Consider the following 12,464-nt stretch of genomic DNA (forward strand, 5'->3'; position numbering starts at 1 on the left):
ATGGAAAACAACTAAATATGTTACCAAAAGTTATGTTGATGACACACAAATCTACCATCTCACCAGGAGACTACAGTCCGATCCAAACTCTGACCAACTGCATCGATCAAATTAAAGACTGGATGTACCAGAACTTCCTTCAGTTAAATGAAGACTAAACTGAAATAAGTTTTTGGAGCCAAAGAAAATTCTCAGCTTCAAACAGCAAAGTTCAAAACTAAAAACCAAGTCAGAAATCTGGGAGTAGTCCTGGGCTCAGACCTGGATTTTAGCAGTTATATTAAAACAGCTGTGAAGTCAGCCTGTTATCACTTAAAGAACTTCTGGAGGATTAAAGGACTGATGACTCAGCAGGATTTAGAGAAACCGGTCCATGTATTTATTTTTAGTAGAGTGGACTACTGTAATGCTGTCCTCACAGGTCTCCCTAAAAAGTCCATCAGACACCTGCAGTTAGTCCAGAACGCTGCTGCTCCAGTCCTCACTAAGACCAGGAAAGTAGATCCTGGAACTCCAGTCCTCACTAAGACCAGGAAAGTAGATCCTAGACCTCCAGTCCTCACTAAGACCAGGAAAGTAGATCCTAGACCTCCAGTCCTCACTAAGACCAGGAAAGTAGATCCTGGAACTCCAGTCCTCACTAAGACCAGGAAAGTAGATCCTAGAACTCCAGTCCTCACTAAGACCAGGAAAGTAGATCCTAGACCTCCAGTCCTCACTAAGACCAGGAAAGTAGATCCCAGAACTCCAGTCCTCACTAAGACCAGGAAAGTAGATCCTAGACCTCCAGTCCTCAGATCTTTACACTGGCTTTCTCTCTGTCATATAATTGAGTTCAAAATCCTGCTGTTAGTTTACAAAGCACTGAATGGTTTAGGACCAAAATACATTCAGGATCTTCTGGTTTGTTTTGAACCAACCAGATGCCTCGGGTCCTCAGGGTCAGGTCTACTTTCTGTTCCCTGAGTCAGCTTTTATGCTCCTCACAAGCTACTGAAACTCTCAGCAGACTCAGCAAAAATCAGGGTTAAAAACGTTTCTGTTTGCTGCCTGTTTAAAAAGAACGGTTAATTCCTTACACTAGAACGTTATTTCTTACATTTTATCTATTTTATCTTAGCTTTTTTCTTTCTGTTTTTAATGACTTTTATTTCTTTTTTAATGCACTTGTTATTGTTCCTGCACCTCGCTGTAACGTTTTTAATGTTTTATGTAAAACTCTTTGAATTGTCTTGTACATGAAGTGTGCTATACAAGTAAACCTGCCTTGTCCTTGTATTTCAGAGGTATTCTTGGGTCAGCCTGAGAAGACTTTGGGATAGGTTTGATAATTGATTTATACCACATGGAAGGAACGAATTCACTCTTAACGCAGTATTGAAATAAAGTGTGCGTGGTGTTGGGGTATTTAAGAACCTCATTAGACAGTTCATCCATGCTAACAGCTCTAAGTGGTTTGGTTTATCCAGCTGCGTTCTGCACCTCTTCTGAAAACTTCATCTTCAAGGAAATATTTTAATTTACAGATTTAAACTAAAGATTGATGATTAAACGGATGGGAACTAGAACAAATGTACAAGTTGCTGCAATCTTTTTCCTACCTGAGCAATATTTTTCTTGAATGTAGACGCCCCACTTTCTGTGGCTATTTCAAAACGGATGAACTTGTTTCTTGTTGGGCCAAGCTTATTTATTTCTTTCCAAAACTGTTGTGAATGGGTATTTTGAGAATGCTCTTTTTGCTTTTCCTCTCCTAAAAACATGTTTTGTACAATCTAAGTTTTTTATTTTTTTTATTTTTATTTTAATCAAAATTATACGACAGGTTTTAAATGGATTATACAGGAACTTTGAATTGATTCCAGTTAGAGTAAGAAATTTGATGAAAAGACTGAGTAACTGTTTGATTGTAATGTCTGACTTATTTTTAAAAACTATTTCTTTTGGAAATGATGTCAACAGACAGACAAGTTACCAAAACCATCAGGGGCTCAGTGGTAGAGTGGTTGTCCTGCAGTCCAAGGGTTGCCGGTTCGATCTCGGTCTGTTGAGCTCATGTCGAGGTGTCCCTGAGAAGAAGACACTGAACTGAACGCTCGTAGCTGAGCACCTTGCATGGCCTCTTCCGCCATCAGTGTGTGAATGTGATGTAAAGCACTTCGGATTAAAGCGCTTTATAAGTGCAGACCATTTGATTTTGTTTACAATGGTATTCATTTTATTTTAGTACAAAACAAAGCAGATTGGTTCAATGTGTTTCACTACATGATCAAAAAGTGTTATATTATTTTTATAGGTTCATGTTGAAAAATGTCTTTTGCATAAAGTTAAAAATGCTTATAATTTTATAGTTTTATTTTAAGTTACAAAGTAAAAGCCCAGATTTATTTAATTAATTAAATGTTTTCTGCGTGCTGCCGGGAAGCACAGAAGAAGAAAAAACTCGGTACCTTGTGCTGCTGCAGAGAGGAGACAGCGTGCATGGAAAGACAACAAAAAATCTACACAGTAAAAAATATTTTTTGAGCTACTGGTAGTGTACGGTATTAATTCATATTTTCTGTTTCTAGTTTCTGGGCAATCCTCTTTATTGCCACATTTGGGAGTGAGAGTCATATTAGACCCTAGACATGGGTTTATACATCATCTTTTTTACCATATTGTTTATTTGAAGAAGGGAAAAAAAGGGTTGTTTTCATTATTTAGAGGTTATTATACTGTTATTTTACTGGTCAAACCCACTGGAGATCAGATTTTGTGAATGTGGAACATAACTAAAATACGTTTGACATCCTTGGTTTATACGATCAGCTTTAGCCTGATCCAGTATAAAGGATGGATGGTATCAGTACAGAGTGCTCTTTCACAGTCTGTAGTACCAAAGTAATGTTTTCTGATTCCCACCAGGTGGTGCTTTAGTCTCTGACACAAGTGTTAGTGAGGTTTTTGTTGACAATTTGATCCTCTGATTAAAACACGGATGAGAGTTGAATGTGTGGTAATAAAGAATTAGCAGTCGTAAATGGAGATGTGAGCCCTGACAGTCTCACTTCACCGTCCAGCTTAATCTCCTTTGGGAATTAACATCTAACAAAAAAGTACAGAATCTGATCTTAAATGAAAACAGGTCAGCTTTCATTGGCTTTTATGACCAAAATGCTGCCGATTCTTCTGAAGTGGAGACTAGAAACAAACTGTTGAAAGTATGAAGCTCAAACTATATCAAGTCATCATCTACCAACAATACTTGAATGAAGAAACTAGTGAAAATAAATCATTGTGGAAAAAGTATGATCCTCTTGTCTATTATCACATACTTTTTTATTCAGAGCTTCTGATTTTTCATGTCAGGAAATTGGCTGCATGACTTCCTGAGTGACCCGAACCGTGTCGTTCACAGAGACTCATAAAACAATGCTCAGAGTCTTGAACACACAACCAGAATGTGCTTCTGTACACAGCGGCTAACAGATAATGATGAAGATGTGTGTGATAAGGAGCTGCCGGCTGCTGCCACACTTCCTTAACAGCAAATTCACTGAAACGGGCTTCTGTGAATCCATGAATAAAACAGCTTTTCTTAAAGCAGAGTTGCTGGTCCGTCCCATTGGCAGGGTGTGCAGCCAGTTATCTAAAATCAGAACTAAATCACAATTATGGTGCCTTAAAAACACAATAACTGTCCATGTGTGAATCTGGAGTCAGGAACACATCAGGGTTTAATTTAATGAGAAACAAAGTGACGGTAATGAAGATGTTTATGATGGAAATGTCTCCAAACTTCAAGCCCAGAAGTTTCCGTCTGGAGTTCTGTTTCTGGAAAGACCTGGAAGAAAGACATCAGAATCCAGATTTAAACACAAGTTTGATCTGTTAATAAAATAAATAAAGTGGTTATTATCTATTATTACGATATTATTATTTCTTTTAGTGATTGTTTTCTTATCATTGGTGGTATGATTTTCTTTTTTAAACAAACCCACTTTCATGTTAAATATTGCACATTTCTGCTTTCTATTTTCTTTAACACTTCTTTTAGATGATGTATCTGCGGCACAGCTGAATCAGACTGACTGGTCAACATCTTTGGGCAGAACTTGACAAAAGCTGTTGAGGAGAAAAATTTCATTTGAATCAGGTGGGTCAAACCTGAAGGATTGAGGCCCTCGACGACCGGAGCTGGACACCCTCAATCTACAGTATTTTTTTTTTATACCAATAACATTTTCTATCATGATTATTATTATTGTTGAGAGTTTTTTTTTAACCTAACACTGAGCCATTTTTCCCTATTTCCTTCATCTTGAAGATTACATGACTACATGCCTTATATAGTTTTTATAAAGGAAACATAAACAATTTTTCCTTTTAAATTTTAAATAATATGCAAAGATTATCTAATGAAATGTATACAAATGTATGTGCATTTTAAGATATATATTAACATTTTTAAAAAAAGCTGGTATTTTAATGTTATAAATATAATGTTAATATGTTTTTTTTTTTTTTACTTCATTTGACATATCATATATTTAATTTTTTAATTAAATAAAAATACATTTTGATTTGGCCTGAAATCATTAAAACCACCACCACCAGAATATCAAAATATTTCTCCTATAAAGACAAACATCCATCCATTTTGCTATACCTACTTATTACAGCGAAGGGTCGTGGGGGGGCTGGGGCCTATCTACGGGTGAGAGGCAGGGTACGCTATAAAACTATAATAGTCTCTCTGCGACATTTTCCACAACTTTCTACAAAACAATCTAAAGAAAACAAGCCAACTGCATGTTCCACCCTCCACCCTCAAAATGTCATGACTGAGTGTAAATACACCCGTAGCAACATACCATAGGTTTAAAAGAACAGAAAACAACTCACATTGTCTGTTCTTTTCTCCTAAACTCCTCATTAGCAAACTATATGTTTATAATCTGCCTCTGAAATCACCTGCCAGCTAATTTACTGTGTCTCTGTTGTTGTTCAGAGTATTTGTTGCTCTCTCCAGTGAAATGTAATGATTGCTCACATGTTCTTCTTTTTGAGTCATCTGGCGTCTACCTGAGAATCACAGATCCTCTGCCTGTTCACACTGCCACTGCTTCGTCTGAAAAAAACAACAACAACAAAAAAGAAGCTAATCCAAATATTCTGCAGTCAGCCGTTATTAGTTCCCATCTTTACCTCTTCATACTCAACACTGCAGCCTTATGTCAGTGGAACACACGCATTTTTGTGTCAGTTTTTTCCATGCTACATAAATGTTCATGTCCTGGTTACTGAACACATTTTTTGCACATTTACACAGAGAAACAACCAGGAACAAAAAAGAAACAGTGTGAGATGTAAACACAGAGCAACAATGCAGCAGAGAAGGAGCTGGTCTCTTTCCTGCCTTCCAGCCTTTCCAGCTCTGTTCTGTCACGCAGCTAAAACACCTTTACAGGGAAACTTAGGCTTCCCTGTAAAGAGAGTAAGAACCTTCCTCTGCATGGCTGCTTTGCTCAACATTGGTAAAATGATGAATGAAAAACTCACAGACTCACAAATTAAACATGTAAGTCATTGAACAACACTTTTATTCTTTGGTGGAAGTTCATATTCTCTGATGACACACTGAACTTTGAGGATGGATGAAGAAATAAACATGGTAAGGTAAGGTAAGGTAAGGTTAGGTAAAGTAAAGTAAAGTAAAGTAAAGTAAAGTAAGGTAAGATAAGGTTAGGTAAGGTAAGGTAAGATAAGGTTAAGTAAGGTAAGGTAAAGTAAAGTAAAGTAAAGTAAAGTAAAGTAAAGTAAGGTAAGGTAAGATAAGGTTAGGTAAGGTAAGGTAAGGTAAGGAAAGGTAAGGTAAGGTAAGGTAAGGTAAGGTGAGGTTAGGTAAAGTAAAGTAAAGTAAAGTAAAGTAAGGTAAGATAAGGTTAGGTAAGGTAAGGTAAGGTAAGGTAAGGTAAGGTAAGGTAAGGTAAGGTAAGGTTAGGTAAGGTAAGGTAAGGTAAGGTAAGGTAAGGTAAGGTAAGGTAAGGTAAGGTTAGGTAAAGTAAAGTAAAGTAAAGTAAAGTAAAGTAAAGTAAAGTAAAGTAAAGTAAAGTAAGGTAAGGTAAGGTAAGGTAAGGTAAGATAAGGTTAGGTAAGGTAAGGTAAGGTAAGGTAAGGTAAGGTAAGGTAAGGTAAGGTAAGGTAAGGTAAGGTAAGGTAAGGTAAGGTAAGGTTAGGTAAAGTAAAGTAAAGTAAAGTAAGGTAAGGTAAGGTAAGGTAAGATAAGGTTAGGTAAGGTAAGGTAAGGTAAGGTAAGGTAAGGTAAGGTTAGGTAAAGTAAAGTAAAGTAAAGTAAGGTAAGATAAGGTAAGGTAAGGTAAGGTTAGGTAAAGTAAAGTAAAGTAAGGTAAGATAAGGTTAGGTAAGGTAAGGTAAGGTAAGGTAAGGTAAGGTAAGATAAGGTAAGGTTAGGTTAGGTAAGGTAAGGTAAGGTAAGGTGAGGTTAGGTAAGGTTAGGTAAAATAAAGTAAAGTAAGGTAAGGTAAGATAAGGTTAGGTAAGGTACGGTAAGGTAAGGTAAGGTAAGGTAAGGTAAGGTAAGGTAAGGTTAGGTTAGGTTAGGTTAAGTAAAGTAAAGTTAAGTAAGGTAAGATAAGGTTAGGTAAGGTAAGGTAAGGTAAGGTAAGGTAAGATAAGGTAAGGTTAGGCTAGGTTAGGTTAGGTTAGGCACGGTAAGGTAAGGTAAGGTAAGGTTAGGTAAAGTAAAGTAAAGTAAGGTAAGGTTAGGCTAGGCAAGGTAAGGTAAGGTTAGGTTAGGTTAGGTAAGGTTAGGCAAGGTTAGGCAAGGTAAGGTTAGGTAAAGTAAGGTAAGGTTAGGTTAGGTAAAGTAAGGCAAGGCAAGGCAAGGCAAGGCAAGGCAAGGCAAGGCAAGGCTAGGTTAGGTTAGGTTAGGTTAGGTTAGGTTAGGTTAGGTTAGGTAAGGTAAGGTAAGGTAAGGTAAGGTAAGGTAAGGTAAGGTAAGGTAAGGTAAGGTAAGGTAAGGTAAGGTAAGGTAAGGTAAGGTTAGGTTAGGTTAGGTTAGGTTAGGTTAGGTTAGGTTAGGTTAGGTTAGGTTAGGTGAGGTGAGGTGAGGTGAGGTGAGGTGAGGTGAGGTGAGGTGAGGTGAGGTAAGGTAAGGTAATGTGAGGTAAGGTAAGGTAAGGTAAGGTAAGGTAATGTGAGGTAAGGTAAGGTAAGGTAAGGTAAGGTAAGGTAAGGTAAGGTAAGGTAATGTGAGGTTAGGTAAGGTAATGTAAGGTTAGGTAAGGTAAGGTGAGGTAAGGTAAGGTGAGGTAAGGTAAGGTCAACTTTTTCAAAGTATATTATACACCTCTGGAGTGGGGTGATAGGAGTATGGGGTGGGTTGGAGGCTTTTGAATTGTGGGTTTTAAATCATATCATTACAAATTTCTTTGAAGGTAATTTCTTGTATTATTGCTTTATACGCGGGCCCAGGAATACTAATGGGAATCTTTGATACAAATAAACAAATAAATCTCCAGGGAGAAGTAGATGCATATAATATAATATAATATAATATAATATAATATAATATAATATAATATAATATAATATAATATAATATAATATAATATAATATATATTAATATAATATAATATAATATAATATAATATAATATAATATAATATAATATAATATAATACAATACAATAATGGCCCCATTAATGGCATAATGTAGGTGGTAAAGATCTTGCATAAGAACTCATCTTTGCCGGAGACAGGTGACTTGCGAGCAGAGCTACCCTTCCACTCAGGCAAAGGAACCTGGAGGAGAAGCAGCTGGAAAAATCATCACAAGATGATAAAACTCTGCATGGGATGTACACACAACGTGCATGCAGCCCTATCTATACACTGTCTAGAGGGCTGGACAGCAGGACAGCAGAGGCACTGATCATAGAGGAACAGCAGCAAGCTTCCAGCACCAGAGTTATACACACCCAGATCTACCAGATGCAGAATGTGCACCTTTTCAATTTCCCACTTCTTGAAATGTGTAATTATTCCCTTCCAGAATACAATTTAATAATTTTCTCCTCACATATAAAACCGAGCAACCTTGGATCTTAAAGATCTCAGGGAGGCAGAACCTTCAGTTTTCAGACCCCTCTCTGTGGAACCAGCTAGCAGTTTGGCTTCAGGAAGCAGACACCCTCTCTGCATTTAAGATCAGGCTTCAAACTTCTCTTCCTGGTTGGTGACCCTTATCCATTCCTTTAGTTCTGCTGTTATAGAACTAAAGGGATGGATAAACAGAAGCTGCTGGGGGACATCCCATGATGCACTGGGCTCCTCTCTGCTCTCTTTACTCTTTATGTATAAATATCTGACATAATTGTTGTCATTAATTTGTTTCTTTTCTTTCTCAGCAGGTGTCCCTGGCTTAGAGTTATGTTGCTTGTTGACCTGTCTTTCTTGTCCTCTCCATCCCCAACCAGTCCAGGTAGATGACCGTCCTTCCTAGTTCTGGACCTGATAAAGGTTTTCCTCTCCACTGTCTCCAAATCTGAACTACTGTTGGCACTTTTGGCTTGGTTATGGCACTGGGAAGTGTGTTGTGGCCCACTTGTAGTCCAGATGTAATTAGATGGCATAGACATAGGTTACGGCAAGTGTGTTGTGCGATATGTGGATCAGACATCATTAACCAGCGTAGATTTTGGTTATGGCAATTAGCCATAAGTGGTCCAGATGTGGGGAGCTGGCCTGGAAGTGCATGTTGTTTTAAGGAACCGTTGGAGGTATTGAGGATTCACTGGCTACATCTAAGCATTGCAATGACAGATCACCATAAGGTTTACTAACAATCACCCACATTATTTTTGCACTGCCTTTTTCTTTAAATGCTTATTTTGACAAAGTAATCAAAAATAAGGACACAAAACTAGAAAAATAAAAAAGAGTAATCAAGAGACCCTGATGGCAAAAATGTTTGGCCCACTGGGCACACATCTGCTGTTTTAGTTTAACCCATATTTTGCCTCGACTGATGGTGCTGACACTGTGGCTGCTGAAACTTAGCCACATCACCACCACATGTGGCCCAGAAAGGGGCCAAAATGTTATTAAGCCCACATTGTTATTAAGCCTTGACTGACAACGTTGACGCTATGTGAGTGTGGCCGCCGAAACCCAGCCACATAACCACCTGATGTGGCCCACATCTGAAATGTTCTTTTGGCCACTATTTGGCATGACTTACGCCATTGACATTATGCAAGTGTGGTTGCCAAAGCTCAGACACATGACCACCACATGGGGACTGCACAAGGACATTGTCTTAAAAAAGGCCTCCCGTATTAGGACCACTTTGCGCCCAAAAAAAACTTGCGGTAATCCATGTCCAGGCCAATAACTGACATCTGGACCACATGTGGGCCACAGGAGACTTGCCATAATCCAAGCAAGGCTAACAACTGACATCTGGTCCACCTCTGGCCCACACAACATTCGTCAGTTCTGTAACTTTTGTCCCTGCTGCCATTGCTATGCTGAACAAGTATCTCTATTTTTTGGTATTTATTGTTGTTTCTGTGTGATTGTTGCACTAATTGATTGGCTGCCCTACAGGGATAATATAGACTCCTTGAACTTTGAACTGAGCCATGAGGGATCCAACCCAAACATGTCCACTCTCCGGGATGGACCAGGTCAGTTAAATGTGCGACAGAGTTTTGGATGCCAAATTTGCCCCAAGTCCACTCTGCAAATTTAGACCAATGTGGTCCAAAAGAACAATTTCTTGTACGTCCTGACACATAAGTGTGAGAACACTGTAAGTCAAAGTCAAATATGGGCAGAGAGAACATTTCAAATGTGCCTCACATCAGCTGGTGAGGTGAGTTTCACATTGCTTCAGCACCAAATATGGACCAGAATAACATTACCCCCACCAAACACTAAACGTCCATGGATGTTGTTTTTATGGCTAAGTCAGGTCAGTCCATTGAAACCTTTGTATATCCCAAAAAAATTAAATTTGGACTGTGTTTACACATCTGACACAGACTGGTTTCAGACCAAGTTAACCTGAGTTAGGGACAGTTAATGACCTTGGGGCAAAATCTGACCAATGTGCCTTGAATACTGTCAGCTGAAGGTACCACAGTAACTCTTCATTATGAACCCACATACAACTCGACTTAAATAAAGTTGATCATTGATTTGATAAATAAAAGAAAGAAAGAAAGAAAGAAAGAAAGAAAGAAAAGTTGTGAAAAACATGTCCTCACCAGGCTGCATGGTGGTGTAGTGGTTAGCACGGTTGTCTCATTGTTAGACATTGGCTGGTTGGGATCTTGTACACATGTGTTCTAGTCACATGTGGATTCTCTCTGAGTTGTTGGAGGTTTTAAAATTCTCTTGTCTTTCTGTGATGGAACTGCAGCTGTTTCAGTATAGGTTCTGCCACCCTGCATTGGAATAGAGGTATAAACAGTGAAGAAACTTTTTTATATAAAGGTCTTTTCAACTGACTTGTGCTGGGTGGGCAGACATGGATTGCCCACCCAGGACCACACATGCAGATCGGTGTGATTATGTGGCTGAGTGTTGGCAGCCAAGCTCTAATAGTGTCGACACCAAAAATGGGCCAGGAGAACATTTTGGATGTGGCCGAGGTTTGGTAGCCACATAGTGTCAACACCGGCAGTCAAGGGCAAATATGGGCCAAACCAAAATGCAGATGTTTTGGTCAAACATGTTTTGCTATCTGGGCAGGATGGAGGACGGAATCAAAAAGAAGATTTGATCTAATCTGTTGGTTTCTTTAGTTAGGTAATTATTTTCATGAATTGGTTTATATGAAGAGTTAGTATAAATTGCCTAGTTCTCCCACCACAATGTGGCACAAAATCCGTAGCTAGACTCTTTTCCTCTGTTGTTCCCCAGTGGTGGAACAATCTACCAAACTCCATCCGATCCACAGAGTCCTCATCCACTTTTAAGAGCAAGCTAAAGACTCAGCTGTTTAACACTTAGCTTAACTCTTCTAGCCGTCGGTATGAGTTAGAAAGATTTGTCCAGCTCTTTGGCTCAACTCAGCTCTGAATAAGCTGCGTACACTTATGCCCAAGATGATATTATGTGATGAAACTATGATCTTGTATTTGAACAAAGGACAAAAAACAAACAAACAAAAAAAGCCCTGCCTCTAGCCCTACATGACAGCACCTGGTCCACCTGGACTCCCAGCAGCCTGACTACAACTAAATGATGACGTCCATCTTGTTTGAATTCTTGCTTGTGTTGTTCTTTCTCTCAAATGTAAGTCACTTTGGATAAAAGCGTCTGCTAAATGACTGTAGAATAGAATAGAATAGAATAGAATAGAATAGAATAGAATAGAACTTGAAACATGGATGATTTAATAGATTTGTTATAACTGGATCATAATGAATTGGACTGTGTCTTTCAAAGTGCTCTGAGGTGATTTTATTGTAAATCGGTGCAGTATAAATAAAGTTGAATTGAACCGAAACGAGTATTTACCCTGTGGCAGCAGCTGTGGGGGAGGTAGTTCTGGTAGTGCAGCAACTCGTCCTCGCTGGCCTCTCCTGGTTCAGGACTTTCTTTCTCCAGACTGCTGACTGAACCTCTACCAGGAGAGTCTGGAGAACTGGGCTTCCTGCTCTGAGCACACTCTGATACACACAAACACAAAGATACAGACACACATAAATGTATTATTGTAGTTTGATGGACTGAAAACTAAATGTTTTCAGGCAAAATCGATAAATTCCAACATTCAACACAAACTTACTTTTACTTACTTTTTACACTTTCACAGCTCTCAAAGTTGAATTTTTGCTCTCATGTGATGTGATGTTATTTTTGTATCTTTATATAATTTCAGCATTATAACACCGTCTGGTCCTGTTGTGCCAATAAATAGATTGTCGTGATTCAACATTACAATTGAAATATGTTAGTTTTGTTTCTGCGAGTGAAAAACTTTGGACACACTGAATCAGGATTTTATGTTTCATGTGTGAATGACAGTAGTGGAAATCAGTAGAAAGCCTGGCAAGCAGGTTAAAAAATAAAAATAAAAAAGATGGACAAAAAAAAAGGTGGAAATCTTTGTTCACTCAACTAAACTAAACTGTGCTGTTTGTTTTGCAATCCCTATATTTTCTAGTTAATCAATTGAATTAAGCGATTAAGTAATAATTATAAGACATGTCATATAATAACCAGCCTGTTGTAATCATCATTCATTAATGCAGATGTGGACAAAGTTATTTAGCTACTTTTAAAAGGGTGTGAGGGAACATCCATCTTTACTGTTAAAGAAAAATTCAGTCTCTCAACTGTTTCCTTCAGCCAGGTTGAATTGTATTAAGCCATAAATAAACAAGTGAAAATGCATCACAAAAACCTCTTAATTTCAGGCCTTTTGCAGGCCCTGTCCAGCAGC

The 12,464-nt window shown here is 38.3% G+C and overlaps 1 long non-coding RNA gene across 1 annotated transcript; it reads left to right on the plus strand.

Annotated features, from left to right (window-relative positions):
- Positions 1–1,131: 1,131 nt before the first annotated feature.
- LOC121647113 lies at positions 1,132–11,512 on the plus strand. The gene is made up of 3 exons (XR_006011783.1): positions 1,132–1,243; positions 5,380–5,388; positions 11,499–11,512. It is a non-coding gene; the product is annotated as an uncharacterized LOC121647113 (long non-coding RNA).
- Positions 11,513–12,464: the final 952 nt, after the last annotated feature.

Source organism: Melanotaenia boesemani, chromosome 10 (assembly GCF_017639745.1).
Source record: "Melanotaenia boesemani isolate fMelBoe1 chromosome 10, fMelBoe1.pri, whole genome shotgun sequence".
Taxonomy (NCBI): Eukaryota; Metazoa; Chordata; class Actinopteri; order Atheriniformes; family Melanotaeniidae; genus Melanotaenia; species Melanotaenia boesemani.